Below are 16,892 nucleotides of genomic sequence, written 5' to 3' on the forward strand. Positions count from 1 at the left end.
CAACGTGGCCGTCACCAAGACCCTCATTGACGGTGGTGCTGGCCTCAACTTGTTCTCCGTGGAAGCCTTCAGCCTTCTCCACGTGCCACATGAGCGGCTCGGCCTTAGTAATCCCTTCTCGGGAGTGGGTGGTGGAGCTGCCCACTCCTTGGGACAGATCTGCCTCCCTGTCACCTTCTGTCGGTGTCAAAACCGGCGGATCTCGGGTAGGGGGTCCCGAACTGTGCGTCTAGGCGGATGGTAACAGGAGGCACAGGACACGATGTTTTACCCAGGTTCGGGCCCTCTTGATGGAGGTAAAACCCTACGTCCCGCTTGATTAATATTGATGATATGGGTAGTACAAGAGTAGATCTACCACGAGATCAAAGAGGCTAAACCCTAGAAGCTAGCCTATGGTATGATTGTTGTTCGTCCTACGGACTAAAACCCTCCGGTTTATATAGACACCGGAGAGGGCTAGGGTTACACAGAGTCCGTTACAATGGTAGGAGATCTACATATCCGTATCGCCAAGCTTGCGTTCCACGCCAAGAGAAGTCCCTTCCGGACACGGGACGAAGTCTTCAATCTTGTATCTTCATAGTCCAGGAGTCCGGCCAAAGGTATAGTCCGGCTATCCGGACACCCCCTAATCCAGGACTCCCTCAGTAGCCCCTGAACCAGGCTTCAATGACGACGAGTCCGGCGCGCAGATTATCTTCGGCATTGCAAGGAGGGTTCCTCCTCCAAGTACTTCATAGAAGATTTTGAATACAAAGGTAGTGTTCGGCTTTGCAAAATAAGTTTCCACATATTGCCATAGAGAGAATAATATTTACACAAATCTAATCTGGTGACGTATTCCGTAGCGTGACATCACACCACGGCCAAGTCTTTATTCGAATCGTTTTACTGTCCCACCTCAGTGCGTTTAGCGAGGCAGTTTCCTTGGCACGTCTTGTCAAAGCAGAGATCGTGTCCCCTTATTCCGAGATTCTCATCAATACGGGCATGGGTAACCCAATCGTACCCGTTGGTATGTTTTCTCGATCAAAGGCGAGTCCCAAACGGTCACGGGGAGGGCCCTTGGTATTCAACCTCTTATAAAGAGACCAAGGCCTTACTCCGTTCTTTCAATCTCAAACGAGTTCGCCCTTCGCCTTGAGTTTCAACACCCAAGGCTCCAGATTTCAGGCGCTTCGGACCTTCGACAATGTCCGGTTCCGACCTTCGAGGCCGATGGATGCCCTCCTCCATCACGGAGGAGGACGTGCTGAAGTTGAGAGAGGCCAGGTTCTTGACCGGTGAAATCTCGCATAGGCTGCCTGCTCAAGGGCAGGTCATTCCCACTCCCAAGCCTGGTGAGAGTGTGGTGTTCATGTCTCACTTCCTTCGGGGGCTAGGCTTCCCGACGGATCCCTTCGTGAGGGGGCTCATGTTTTATTATGGGCTGGAATTTCATGACTTAGCTCTGGAGTCCATCCTCCATATTTCCTCATTCATCGTCGTGTGTGAAGCCTTCCTCCGTATTACTCCTCACTTCGGACTATGGCTCAAGACCTTCAAAGTAGAGCCGAAGATGATCGAGGGACGGCACGCGGAGTGCGGAGGTGCTTTTATAAGCAAGAATGCTGGTGCTCAATGGCCTGAGGGCTCTTTTCAAGGGGAGTCCAGCTTATGGCAACGAGAGTGGTTTTATATCATGGCTCCTAGGGGCACCAAGTGGGTGGCGCTGCCTGCTTTCCGCTCGGGTCCCCCGCCACGACTGGCGTCATGGGTCAATAAGGGGCTGGACTGGGGGTCGGCAAAGGACGTGCCCCTGTTGCAGGGCCGCATCCGAGATCTCCTAGAAAGAGACATCAGTCTGGTCGTGGTGACATAGGTTATGTTAATTCGCCGAGTTCTGCCCTGCAAACGTCGCCCCCTCCGCCTGTGGGAGTTCAACCCGGAGGGACCACGAGTTCTCCAACATTTTCTTGGCATGATGCCTGCGGAGATGTACAAATTGTTCTTCGGACCACAAGTAGTGTGTCCGGATTCTACGGAGGACGCAGGTCTGAGCTGCAATCGTCCGGATACTCAAGTAAGTAGCCTTGTGCCCGGACTCGCTATCCGTATATTTATCATAAAATTGCCCCTAAAAGAGCTGTCCTTTAAACAGGAGTGGATAGCGAAAGCAAAGCTAATCAGGTGTCCGGCCCCCCTCCCCGAGACCACGCCGGGTCCCGTGCTAGTCAGGATGTTGGAGGTTGTGCCTTCAAAGGAAAGCGAGGGAGGGGACAAGGAAGCTACAGCCTCCTCGAAGGAGGTTGTCCGGAAGGGAGGAATTGAAAATTCCTCTCCTCAGGGGAAGAAGAGGACCGCCTCTGAAGACCCGGAGACCATGGCCTCAAAGCGGGGGAAGAAATCTTCGCCAGAGGGTCCTGTGCTGGGGAATACTTCGGCCGAATTATGCCCTCAAGCGGATCAGCCCTCCACCGAGCCGTAAGTAGAGAGGAGTTTTCTTTTTAAGAAACGAGAGAAATCCTTGCTTTATATCTGAGAAAAGTAATCGAAAATTTACCTTGTAGCTCGGACCTTAGCCCTTCTCAGCAGAGCTCGTCTTCGGGGGATCTTCTTCTGGAGATGATGGAGAGCGGAACGCCTCCCCCTGCCGTACCGCCTTGCGAGGCGGGCGACCCTGAGGTATCATCACTGAGGGTTTCTCCGAATCCGGCAGGGCCGGAAGGTAGTCATATGGCCCCCCAAAGCCCTCCGCGTACGGCCTTCGAAAAGGGCCATCGGACGAGTCCGGCGCCATCTGGTGCGCGGTCGGAGGAGCTGAAGGATCTGCTAGGGCGAGCATCTATCTCAGAGGAGCACCGTGCATTGATGGGTACGGTGATTGAGAGGATTTCATCCGCGGAGAGCGGATTGCACGAGGCCGTCAGGAGTTTACTGACAGGTTTTGAGGTACGTGAAATAATGTACCCTTTTTGGACAGTTGCGCATACATAAGATGAGCCCTGTGTAGATAGTAGCCCCTGAGACTCTGTGCGTTATCAAAAGTGACGGCGCGTAGAGGATCATGATCCCAGGTCTAATATGCCGCCTTCATACGTAGGTGGCGAAGTGTCCGGTGGCAAGCCGGACTGATGAATTTGCCGAGCTAAAGCGGCAACTTGACGTGGCGGATGCCGACATCGCGCTTGTCAACAAGCGGCTTGACGAGGCACAAGGTATGTAATTCCTCCGGCGGCGCCTGGTAAGAGGAGCTTTATGCCAGTATCTTACAACGTGTGCGCTTGATGCAGATGGTGCTGCTGCCATGGAGAATCTTCGGGCGGAACTTGCCCGAGCCAAGGAGCAAGCCAGGGAAAGTGATGCGGCTGCCGGAAAGGCAATTGAAGAGCTGAAAGCCGGACAGGCTGCTCACTGCCGAAGCAAGAAGGAAATGGCCGAGATGGCCGTGAAGCTGAAGAATGCTGCTGACCATTGCAAGCTTCTTGAAAAAGAAGATTGGGTGGAACAGATGGACCTAGAGAAGGCCATTTCCGATGCCAAGGATGCTCGCTCTGCAATGAGAGCTATGAAGGAGGAGTTGCGTCAGGCCGGAGAGATCGCGGCTGGAAAGCCCTTTATGCTGCGCAAGAGGTTCTGTGATCCTAAACATGCTACGTTAGACCGGATGTGGAGTACGGCGGACACCTATCTGGATTTGGCAGCGAGTGCCGCAGATGCGGCCAAACACTTCCGAGATCAAGAAGATCGCGAAGTGGAAAAGCTCTTTTGGTCGCAGTTCCACAATCCGGAGCGTCCACTGTCATTAGCCGATTGTTTGGCCGAATGGGCCGAACTAAATAGGTTGTCCGGACTCGCCATGAAGTATGTCATGAGTCATCTATGGCCAGAGAGGCTAGAGCCGAAAAGTTATTTCAACTTAGTGCAGTAGTTCCTTGGTGCGGCGCCGCATATCAATGCGATGAAGAGGTCAGTGTGCATAGAGGGTGCGCGGATGGCTCTTGCCCGTGTGAAGACATACTGGGCGGAAATGGAGGCCACCTCTGTTGCATCCCCAGACTCGGATGGAAGCCGAGTACCTGCCGAGCACTATTTTCAGGAAGTTCTGCAAGGCGCTCGTTTAATAGAGACGCAGTGCTCGAAGGATACTATATTCGAATAGCATATATTATTGTAAAAAATATTTTGATAAATTGTAGAAGCTTTTTATACTTGTGCCTGCAAGTATTATAATACCTCCTGTGCGGTCGTTTAACATATATTTATATATAATCTGAAAGATGGCAGTCGTCGGCTTCAGCCCCCACGCACATAATGCGGGGGTGTTCGCAGAAGGCGCATTTTCACACTTGATCCAACGTCTTGGTCCTACAAAGGAGGTGATAGCGCAGCGAACTAGGCAATCGGACTATGATGCTTTATCACTTTCACTTAGCCATAGGAGTTTGACAGTGAGGCGACTTATATAGCCCCTGGTGACGCCTGCGTTCGCCCGAACTCGGGGCGTGTATGTGCCTGGCCGGGAAGCGGCCCTTCGTTAATGCGGAGGAATCCTAAAGATTCCGGTAAGTCCTCGAGTGGTTGACCAGTCTCACGCTATATCATGACAATCAGTTTTCAGCTTTCTCTACTGAGGTGCTCGCCTGGCCGAACCGGGGCACAATCGCAGTAGTTCTCCTGGTGCCGCCTTAGCCGATAGAGCGGAACGTAAGGTAGAAAAACACAGGAGCCGGGAAAACCCAACATTTGACCAAAGACATGATTCGGAGATGATGCATATAAGGCCAAACTCACGATGCCGAACACTCCCTAAGGTATTCGGTCTTTATGAGGGCGGGCGGGATAACGCGCTTAGTAATAAGTCCCTAGTGTCCAGGTACGTGCAAAACTCTGACGTGGCCACATGCCAAAATGCCAGCCTCCTCCTTGGTTATACCAAGAAACCAGGGGATGTGTATCAACAAGAGACAGTAAAAAAAGGTTTACGCAGGGTCTTAATCTGAAAAGAATCCTTGGAACGGGTCCCTGCTGCATGTCTGCGCCTATGTCTCCATTGTGCCGTATCCTGGACGGGCGTAGCACGGTGTTCATCTGTAAAAGAGAGGAACTTAGTTTAGAAAGATCGTGCCGAACATGAGTTATACTAAATAAACGAACTATAAATCAAAATGGGTAAAATTGAGCTTTATTTTCTCTTGTTTTATATGCGCGGAGCCCCTAGTACAGGGGTATACGGCTATTAAGCCTTTATCAATTGTATGTTTATGCCGTACTCGTCTAGCCGTGTCCGTGGTCTTGACGACCTGTTTAGGTGCTTTGGCTGGTGAAGCCGCTTTATTGTGGGGCTGTCAAGGCAGCCGCACTGTCCTCCGCGCGGGGGGACACTCAATGTTTTCCCTTGAATGAGATGATGCCTCGTGGACTGGGCATCTTAAGCGTAAGAGATGCATAATGCGGTATTGCATTAAAACGGGCGAAAGCTTCGCGTCCCAGCAGTGCTTGATAGCTACTTGAGAATGGGGCGATGTGGAAACTTAGCTGTTCGCGACGGAAGTTATCGGGGGAGCCGAACATAACTTCTAGCCGGAGAGAACCCATGCAATGGGCATCCGGGCCTGGCGTTACCCCTTGAAAGGAGGTATTGCTATGGCGAATTTTTGTTGGGTCTATCCCCATGTTGCGGATTGTGTCCTAGTATAATAGGTTTAGACCACTGCCGCCGTCCATCAGGACATTTGTAAAGTGGAGTCCGCCGATTATTGGATCTAATACCAAAGCAGTCCAGCCTGCATTTTGGATACTTCTAGAGTAATCCCGATGGTCGAAGGTGATCGGTTTTAACAACCATTGGCGAGACTTCTTTGGGATAGGCCGTATGGCGCGTATCTCTGTTGGTGCCATTCTGTTCGTCACGTGAAGTAAGTTTACTGTTTTGACTTCTTGTGGGAAATCCTTTTGTTTCCTGGTGCTCTGCTTGTGGGGTTCATCGTCGGCCTCACTTGGTGTGTCGAGCCCCTTGTGTTCGGCGTTGAGTTTGCCGGATTGCTTGAAAACCCAACAATCTCTGTGGGTATGGTTCGCAGGCTTCCCGGAAGTACTGTGTATTTGACATATCTTGTCCAAGATTTTGTTTAAGTTGGATAGCTCGTCCCTGTTATCCTTGAGGGGCGGCTTTCTCTGATTCTGCCACAAGCTTTTGAATCCGGCGTTGACCGCCGTGCTCTTTGGGCTGTTTCTCTTATTCCGGCGCTGGTCCTTGCTGCGTCGGGGTTTTCCGTTTCCATCCCTAACTTCGGATGTACTTGGGTCGCTGGTGCTACATCTTGCCAACTAGCTGTCCTCTCCTGCGCAAAAGCGGGTCATGAGGCTTGTTAATGTGGCCATTGTTCTTGGCTTTTCTTGGCCGAGGTGTCCGGCGAGCCATTCGTCTCGAACGTTATGCTTAAAAGCTGCTAGGTCTTCGGCGTCCGGACAGTCGACAATCTGATTCTTTTTAGTAAGAAATCTGTTCCAGAATTTCCGGGCTGACTCTCCGGGCTTTTGAGTTATGTGACTGAGATCATCTGCATCCGGAGGGCGGACATAGGTCCCTTGAAAATTTGCCCGGAAAGCATCCTCAAGCTCTTCCCAACTTCCAATGGTGTTTTCGGGAAGGCTTTTGAGCCAATGCCGGGCTGGCCCTTTAAGCTTGAGGGGTAAGTGTTTTATGGCGTGGAGGTCATCTCCTCTAGCCAAGTGTATGTGGAGGATATAATCCTTGATCCACACCCCAGGGTCTGTTGTTCCGTCGTATGCCTCTATGTTTACGGGCTTGAATCCCGCTGGAAATTCATGGTCCAGCACCTCACCGGTGAAACATAGGGGGTGTGCGGCACCCCTGTATTTGGGTGTGCCGTGATGTTTGGATATTTGTTGTGTTGCATTGCTTACTAGAGCTTGCTTTCTTGGCCGGTAGATAGATCTGGCCGGGCCATCTTTTTGATGCGGATCCTTTGGTGGATCGCGTGCCGGCTTGTGTGCGTCGCCGCTTGCCGCTCCATGCTGGCCATGCGGTCGTCTATCCGACCGGGTGGCTTTCCTATTTTTTGACTGCGGGGGCTCTAAGGCCTCCTCGTCAAATTCAGGCAGTAGCTTTCGCTTTGGATAGCTTTTTATGCGGCGAGTGCCGCCATATTTGTCTGCGGTGTTGCATACTTTGCTCCATCTGATTCTGAGTGCATCTTCCGCAGTTTTGAGCTTCCGCTTCTGCTTTTTCAGGCTACGTGCACTGGCAACGAGCCCTTCGTGGAGGTTCTTCTGCTCCATGAGCCTATCCGGCGTAAGGTTGTCCGGACTGTTGTTTTCGCCGGGGACGGGGTGTTCGGTTTGTTTATCCAAGTTGCCCTGTTCGGACGGTTGCTCGAAGGCATGTTCGTCGTCCGCCGGCTCGTCCTGCTCTATGGCTGGGTCTGTATGGCTGCTGTCTCTGTCGAGGCGGGGCTTGGAGCGGTGCTTACGTCGCCGCTTTGATTTCTTTTCGAGTGAACGATCCCTCGTTGCATCCCTGTGTTCCTCGTCGTCGCTTCCTTTGGGTGTGTCCACCATGTATACATCATGAGATGAGGTGGCTGTCTAGTGCCTTATAGGCGTTGGTTCATGTTCATCTCCTACATCGTCGTCCATACCATCGATGTCTTCGGAGTCGAAGTCGAGCATGTCGTTTGAATTATCGACAGTGGCTACGAAGTGGGTGGTGGGTGGGCTTTGAATTTCTTCATCATCCGCATCCCAACCTTGTTGACCATAGTCCGGCCATGGCTCTCCCGATAAAGAGAGAGACTTTAGTGAATTCAGAATATCGCCGAAGGGCGAGTGCTGAAAGATATCCGCGGTAGTGAACTCCATGATCGGCGCCCAATCGGGTTCGATTGGTAGGGGCGCGGAGGGCTCGGAGTCTGGAGAGGAGTCCGGCTCCTTGGAGTCACGGGCTTAGCAGAGAATAGGGCTGGTGTTCGGCTCGATAGCCGTAGAGATTGCAGCCCCCGAGGTGGTGTCCAACCACCCATCCTCGATTAGCGCAGTTGGCTCCAAATTAAGGGTCAGAGATGATGCGGGTGCGGCCTCCAGGGCACTGTTCGGCGGCAAAGCTAGATCATGCCCATCGTGACAGTGTGGCGCGCTCGGCTGCGGCTCGAATCCGTCAAAGATCAAGTCTCCGCGGAGGTCCGCTGTGTAGTTTAAACTTCCAAATCTGACCTGACGGCCAGGGGCGTAGCTTTCGATCTACTCCAGATGGCCAAGCGAATTGGCCCGCAGTGCAAAGCCGCCAAATACGAAGATCTGCCCGGGGAGAAAAGTCTCACCCTGGATCGCATCATTGTTGATGATCGGAGGAGCCATCGGGCCTAAAAGTGACGACATAGAGGAACTCTCAATGAAAGCACCAATGTCGGTGTCAAAACCGGCGGATCTCGGGTAGGGATCCCGAACTGTGCGTCTAGGCGGATGGTAATAGGAGGCAGGGGACACGATGTTTTACCCTGGTTCGGGCCCTCTTGATGGAGGTAAAACCTGTTGGGGAACGTTGCAGAAAACAAAAAATTTCCTACGGTTTCACCAAGATCCATCTATGAGTTCATCTAGCAACGAGTGATCGGATTGCATCTACATACCTTTGTAGATCACGCGCGGAAGCGTTCAAAGAACGGGGATGAGGAAGTCGTACTCGACGTGATCCAAATCACCGGAGATCCTAGCGCCGAACGGACGGCACCTCCGTGTTCAACACATGTACGGTCAGCGTGACGTCTCCTCCTTCTTGATCCAGCAAGGGGAAGGAGAGGTTGATGAAGATCCAGCAGCATGACGGCGTGGTGGTGGATGCAGGGGTCACCGCAGCAGGGCTTCGCCGTTCTACTACGAGAGGGGGAGGTGTAGCAGGGGAGAGGGAGGCGCCAAGACTCAAGGGTGCGGCTGCCCCTCCCTCCCCCCCTTTATATAGGCCCCCTAGGGGGTGCGCCGGCCCTAGGAGATGGGATCTCCTAGGGGGGGCGGCGGCCAAGGGGTGGAGTGCCCCCCAAGCCAGGTGGGGCGCCCCCCACCCTAGGGTTCCCAACCCTAGGCGCATGGGGTGGGCCAAGGGGGGCGCACCACCCCACTATGGGCTGGTTCCCCTCCCCACTTAGCCCATGGGGCCCTCCGGGATGGGTGGCCCCACCCGGTGGACCCCCGGGACCCTTCCGGTGGTCCCGGTACAATACCGGTGACCCCCGAAACTCTCCCGATGACCGAAACTGCACTTCCTATATATAATTCTTCACCTCCGGACCATTCTGGAATTCCTCGTGACGTCCGGGATCTCATCCGGGACTCCAAACAACTTTCGGGTTACTGCATATTCATATCTCTACAACCCTAGTGTCACCGAACCTTAAGTGTGTAGACCCTACGGGTTCGGGAGACATTTAGACATGACCGAGATGGCTCTCCGGTCAATAACCAACAGCGGGATCTGGATACCCATGTTGTCTCCCACATGCTCCTCGATGATCTCATCGGATGAACCACGATGTCGAGGATTCAAGCAACCCCGTATACAATTCCCTTTGTCAATCGGTACGTTACTTGCCCGAGATTCGATCGTCGGTATCCCAATACCTCGTTCAATCTCGTTACCGGCAAGTCACTTTACTCGTACCGTAATGCATGATCCCGTGACCAGACACTTGGTCACTTTGAGCTCATTGTGATGATGCATTACCGAGTGGGCCCAGATATACCTCTCCGTCATACGGAGTGACAAATCCCAGTCTTGATCCGTGTCAACCCAACAGACACTTTCGGAGATACCCGTAGTATACCTTTATAGTCACCCAGTTACGTTGTGACATCTGGTACACCCAAAGCACTCCTACGGTATCTGGGAGTTACACGATCTCATGGTCTAAGGAAAAGATACTTGACATTGGAAAAACTCTAGCAAACGAACTATACGATCTTGTGCTAGTTTAGGATTGGGTCTTGTCCATCACATCATTCTCCTAATGATGTGATCTCGTTATCAATGACATCCAATGTCCATAGTCAGGAAACCATGACTATCTGTTGATCAACGAGCTAGTCAACTAGAGGCTTACTAGGGACATGTTGGTGTCTATGTATTCACACATGTATTACGATTTCCGGATAACACAATTATAGCATGAATAAAAGACAATTATCATGAACAAGGAAATATAATAATAATCCTTTTATTATTGCCTCTAGGGCATATTTCCAACAGTCTCCCACTTGCACTAGAGTCAATAATCTAGTTACATTGTGATGAATCGAACACCCATGGAATTCTGGTGTTGATCATGTTTTGCTCTAGGGAGAGGTTTAGTCAACGGATCTGCTACATTTAGGTCCAAATGTACTTTACAAATATCTATGTCTCCATCTTGAAAATTTTCACGAATGGAGTTGAATCGATGCTTGATGTGCCTGGTCTTCTTGTGAAACCTGGGCTCCTTGGCAAGTGCAATAGCCCCAGTGTTGTTATAGAAGAGTTTGATCGGCCCCGACGCATTGGGTATGACTCCTAGGTCGGTGATGAACTCCTTCACCCAAATTGCTTCATGCGCTGCCTCCGAGGCTGCCATGTACTCCGCTTCACATGTAGATCCCGCCACGACGCTATGCTTGCAACTGCACCAGCTTACTGCCCCACCATTCAAAATATACACGTATCCGGTTTGTGACTTAGAGTCATCCAGATCTGTGTCGAAGCTAGCGTCGACGTAACCATTTACGATGAGCTCTTCGTCACCTCCATAAACGAGAAACATTTCCTTAGTCCTTTTCAGGTACTTCAGGATATTCTTGACCGCTGTCCAGTGTTCCTTGCCGGGATTACTTTGGTACCTACCTACCAAACTTACGGCAAGGTTTACATCAGGTCTGGTACACAGCATGGCATAATAGAACCTATGGCTGAGGCATAGGGTATGACACTCATCTCTTCTATATCTTCTACCATGGTCGGACATTGAGCTGAGCTCAATTTCACACCTTGCAACACAGGCAAGAACCCCTTCTTAGACTGATCCATATTGAACTTCTTCAATATCTTATCAAGGTATGTGCTTTGTGAAAGACCTATGAGGCGTATTGATCTATCTCTATAGATCTTGATGCCTAATATATAAGCAGCTTCTCCAAGGTCCTTCATTGAAAAACTCTTATTCAAGTAGGCCTTAATGCTGTCCAAAAGCTCTATATCATTTCCCATCAAAAGTATGTCATCTACATATAATATGAGAAATGCTACAGAGCTCCCACTCACTTTCTTGTAAACGCAGGCTTCTTCATAAGTCTGCATAAACCCAAACGCTTTGATCATCTCATCAAAGCGAATATTCCAACTCTGAGATGCTTGCACCAGCCCATAAATCGAGCGTTGGAGCTTGCACACCTTGTCAGCATTCTTAGGATCGACAAAACCTTCTGGCTGCATCATATACAATTCTTCCTTAAGGAAACCATTAAGGAATGCCGTTTTGACGTCCATTTGCCATATCTCATAATCATGGAATGCGGCAATTCTTAACATGATTCGGACGGACTTCAGCTTCGCTACCGGTGAGAAAGTCTCATTGTAGTCAACCCCTTGAACTTGTCGATAACTCTTAGCAACAAGCCGAGCTTTATAGATGGTCACTTTACCATCCGCGTCTGTCTTCTTCTTAAAGATCCATTTATTTTCTATGGCTCGCCGATCAACGGGCAAGTCAGTCAAAGTCCATACTTCGTTTTTCATACATGGATCCTATCTCGGATTTCATGGCTTCCAGCCATTTGTCGGAATCTGGGCCCGCCATCGCTTCTTCATAGTTCGAAGGTTCACCGTTGTCTAACAACATGATTTCCAAGACAGGGTTGCCATACCACTCTAGTGCGGAACGTGTCCTTGTGGACCTACGAAGTTCAGTAGCAACTTGATCTGAAGTTTCATGATCATCATCATTAACTTCCTCTCTAGTCGGTGCAGGCACCTCAGGAACATTTTCTTGAGTTGCGCCATTTTCCGATTCAAGAGGTAATACTTCATCAAGTTCTACTTTCCTCCCACTTACTTCTTTCGAGAGAAACTCCTTCTCTAGAAAGGATCCATTCTTGGCAACAAAGATCTTGCCTTTGGATCTGAGGTAGTAGATATACCCAATAGTTTCTTTAGGGTATCCTATGAAGACGCATTTTTCCGACTTGGGTTCGAGCTTTTCAGGTTGAAGTTTCTTGACATAAGCATCGCATCCCCAAACTTTTAGAAATGACAGCTTAGGTTTCTTCCCAAAACATAACTGTAACACCCCGGATGTAACTTTCCCAATTTGTACTCCAACTCTTACCGTTTCCGGCGTTAAGTTATATTTATTTCTCGGGTTCGGGTCTTTGTCTCCATGTGTTGTTGTCGTTGTCATGCATCTCATATCATGTCATCATGTGCATTGCATTTGCATACGTGTTCGTCTCATGCATTCGAGCATTTTCCCCGTTGTCCGTTTTGCATTCCGGCGCTTCGTTCTCCTCCGGTGGTCATTTCTACCTTTCTTTCGTGTGTGGGGATTAAACATTTCCGGATTGGACCGAGACTTGCCAAGCGGCCTTGGTTTACTACCGGTAGACCGCCTGTCAAGTTTCGTATCATTTGGACTTCGTTTGATACTCCAACGGTTAACCGAGGGACCGAAAAGGCCTCGTGTGTGTTGCAGCCCAACACCCCTCCAATTTGGCCCAAAACCCACCAAACTCTGTTCCATGTCCTAGAGCGTTCGATCACGATCGCGTGGCCGAAAACCGCACCTCATTTGGAATCTCCTAGCTCCCTCTATGCCTATAAATAGACCCCCCATTCCAAATCTCGGATCCCCTCCTCCTCAAACCCTAATCCAGATCTGGGTAGTTTTTTTTCACTAAGTCCCGGATATTTTTAGTTCATATGCTCATGTTCGTGGCTCCGTAACTTTGCATCCGTTGCTCCGATTCATCCATATAGCATATCAAAATGTTCATCTCAGAGAGTACATCATTTCATTCCATTGCATCAATTTAATTTGAGCCCATCTTGATGTCGGAAATGCTGTTAGAAGAGGGCTACTTGAGTTAATTGTCAGATATGTTACTCCGTTTAGCACTTTTGTCATTTTTGCCATGATTAATGTGTGCATGCTATGCCCGTGACTTATTCATATGTTTTGTTAAGGGTTTTGTCATCTATACAGAGGTGCAACCCATGTATTTTTAGGATGTGCGTGGTGACTTGTGCAAGCTAGCTAAATGGTGCACTTGCTAATTCTGTTTTCAGGGACTTAATGATTTCACTAAGTTCTGGGACTGTTTAGTTCATGATGCCATATGTTCTTGTTGTTTCCTAGTGATCCGTGCCTCTTTTGAGGATGATCATTAAGGGCGTTTTGTTAATATTGTAGTGCTTTATCCATCCATGTATTTGTTTGCAATTATGGAGTATCCTAGCTTGAGTCAATCGAGCTCTACTTTTGCTTCGTTGTGAATCTGGGCAGATCGTCAACTTGTTTGCGATTTTGCCGATGTTATTGTAGTTGATCCGTGCATGCTATGCTATTGTTCTTGCCATGTGTAGCTTGAATTTTGTGCCTTATTAAGGGATGTATGCTTGTCTTGCCATGACTTGCACCGTGGGGAGTGCATCGAGCTCGTAAACATGCCTTCGTGAGTTATGTTTCAGCATGTCCCAGTTTTCACTAAGTCTGAAAACTGATTGTGTTTTTGCTATGTTCGTGTGCTTGTTAGTATATTTTGTGATCCCTTTTGGCTCAAGGTCACTAAAGGACTTTTGTTAAGCTTGTTGAGTAGCTCCATGCCATGTCTTTCTTTGTCATCTTCAGGTCCTGTAGCATGTTGTTTTGTTGCTCCGAAGAGGGCTATATGATCTGAAATTCCAGACAAGTGTTAATTTCACTAAGTCTGAGATCTGTTTTACCATTGGCGTTTTTGCCATGCTTGTTTGAACCTCCTAATCGATGATCTGGCCATAGCTCAGTGCTAGACTTTTGTTAAGCATCTTGTGTGCATCCCTGCCATGTATTTTGTTGTCATGTTTGGGTGCTGTAGCATGTTCATCTCGTTGCATTTAGGCGCCTACTTGCTATAAATCGCAGACCGGTGTCATTTTTGAAACGCTTGCCATTTCCAAACCGTGACTCCGATTCCGGCGTTCTTTATATCGTTTTCAAGCGATTTCATCTCATCTTTCCAGTGGAACACATGGATTTCCAAGTTGAGGCCAGGTTCATGCATTTCCCATCATATCTTGCATTTTGCATCCCGCATTGCATTCCGCATAGCATATCTTCATTTCATCATATTGCTTGGTCTTGCACGTGGTTGATTGTATCCTTGTTGCTTGTTTGTCTTGTTTGGGTAGAGCCAGGAGACGAGTTCGCTAACGAGGAGCCCGTTGAGTTTGCTTTTGAGGATCCAATCAACTCTGACAACTGTGGAGGCAAGATGATCATACCTTCGAAATCACTACTATCTTTGCTATGCTAGTTTGCTCGCTCTTTTGCTATGCCATTGCTACGATGCCTACCACTTGCTTGAAAGCCTCCTAAATTGCCATGTCAAACCTTTAACCCACCATTGTCCTAGCAAACCTTTGATTGGCTATGTTACCACTTTGCTCAACCCCTCTTATAGCGTTGCTAGTTGCAGGTGAAGATTGGAGGCCGTTCCTTGTTGAAACATTTATTTACTTGTTGGGATATCATCATATTGCTATGTTATCTTAATGCATCTATATACTTGGTTAAGGGTGGAAGGCTCGGCCTCTCGCCTAGTGTTTTGTTCCACTCTTGCCGCCCTAGTTTCCGTCATATCGGTGTTATGTTCCCGGATTTTTGCGTTCCTTACGCGGTTGGGTTATAATGGGAACCCCTTGACAGTCTGCCTTGAATAAAACTCCTCCAGCAATGCCCAACCTTGGTTTTACCATTTGCCACCTAGCCTTTTCCCTTGGGTTTCGCGGACTCAAGGGTCATCTTATTTTAACCCCCCGGGCCAGTGCTCCTCTGAGTGTTGGTCCAACCTAGAGCACCGTGCGGGGCCGTCCCTTGGTAACTTGGGTTACGTTGGCTCCCGTACGCTTAGCTTATCCGGTGTGCCCTGAGAACGAGATATGTGCAGCTCCTATCGGGATTTGTCGGTACAGCGGGCGGTGTTGCTGGACTTGTTTTACCATTGTCGGAGTTGTCTTGAATTACCAAGATATCGAGTCTGATCGGAACGTCTTGGGAGGAGGTCTATTCCTTCGTTGACCGTGAGAGCTTGTCATGGGCTAAGTTGGGACTCCCCTGCAGGGATCGAACTTTCGAAAGCCATGCCCACGGTTATGGGCAGATGGGAATTTGTTAATGTCCGGTTGTAGATAACTTGAAGCTTAATTAATTAAAATGAATCAACTAAGTGTGCTACCGTGATGGCCTCTTCTCGGCGGAGTCCGGGAAGTGGACACAGTGTTGGAGTAATGTTTGCGTAGGTTGTTCTCTAGTTTCTCGCTCGTGCTTTGCCTCCTCTTATCGCTCTCTTTTGCGAATAAGTTAGCCACCATACTTGCTAATAGAGTGCGATTACGACGTTCGGACACACCATTACGCTGAGGTGTTCCAGGCGGCGTGAGTTGTGAAACTATTCCACATTTTCTTAAGTATGTGCCAAATTCGTGACTCAAGTACTCTCCCCCACGATCTGATCGCAAGAACTTGATTTTCCTGTCACGTTGATTCTCGACCTCACTCTGAAATTCCTTGAACCTTTCAAAGGTCTCAGACTTGTGTTTCATTAAATAGACATACCCATATCTACTCAAGTCATCAGTGAGGGTGAGAACATAACGATAACCACCGCGAGCCTCAACACTCATTGGACCGCATACATCAGTATGTATGATTTCTAATAAGTTGGTTGCTCGCTCCATTGTTCCTGAGAACGGGGTCTTGGTCATTTTACCCATGAGGCATGGTTCACATGTGTCAAATGATTCAAAATCAAGAGACTCTAAAAGTCCATCTGCATGGAGCTTCTTCATGCGTTTGACACCTATGTGACCAAGGCGGCAGTGCCACAAGTATGTGGGACTATCATTATCAACCTTACATCTTTTGGTACTCACACTATGGATATGTGTAGCATTATGCTCGAGATTCATTAAGAATAAACCATTCACCATCGGAGCATGACCATAAAACATATCTCTCATATAAATAGAACAACCATTATTCTCGGATTTAAATGAGTAGCCATCTCGTATTAAACGAGATCCTGATACAATGTTCATGCTCAAACTTGGCACTAAATAACAATTATTGAGGTTCAAAAGTAATCCCGTAGGTAAATGTAGAGGTAGCGTGCCGACAGCGATCACATCGACCTTGGAACCATTCCCGACACGCATTGTCACCTCGTCCTTCGCCAGTCTCCGTTTATTCCGCAGCTCATGCTTTGAGTTACAAATGTGAGCAACTGCACCAGTGTCAAATACCCAGGAGCTACTATGAGTACTGGTAAGGTACACATCAATTACATGTATATCACATATACCTTTCGTTTTGCCAGCCTTCTTGTCCGCTAGGTATTTGGGGCAGTTCCGCTTTCAGTGACCACTTTCCTTGCAATAAAAGCACCCAGTCTCGGGCTTGGGTCCATTCTTTGGCTTCTTCCCGGCAACTTGCTTGCCGGGCGCGGCAACTCCCTTGCCATCCTTCTTGAAGGTTTTCTTACCCTTGCCTTTCTTGAACTTAGTGGTTTTATTCACCACCAACACTTGATGTTCCTTTTTGACTTCTACCTCTGCTGATTTCAGCATTGCAAATACTTCAGGAATGGTCTTTTCCATCCCCGGCATATTGAAGTTC

The sequence above is a fragment of the Triticum urartu genome, chromosome 2, assembly GCF_003073215.2.
Source record: "Triticum urartu cultivar G1812 chromosome 2, Tu2.1, whole genome shotgun sequence".
In the NCBI taxonomy this organism is placed as follows: domain Eukaryota; kingdom Viridiplantae; phylum Streptophyta; class Magnoliopsida; order Poales; family Poaceae; genus Triticum; species Triticum urartu.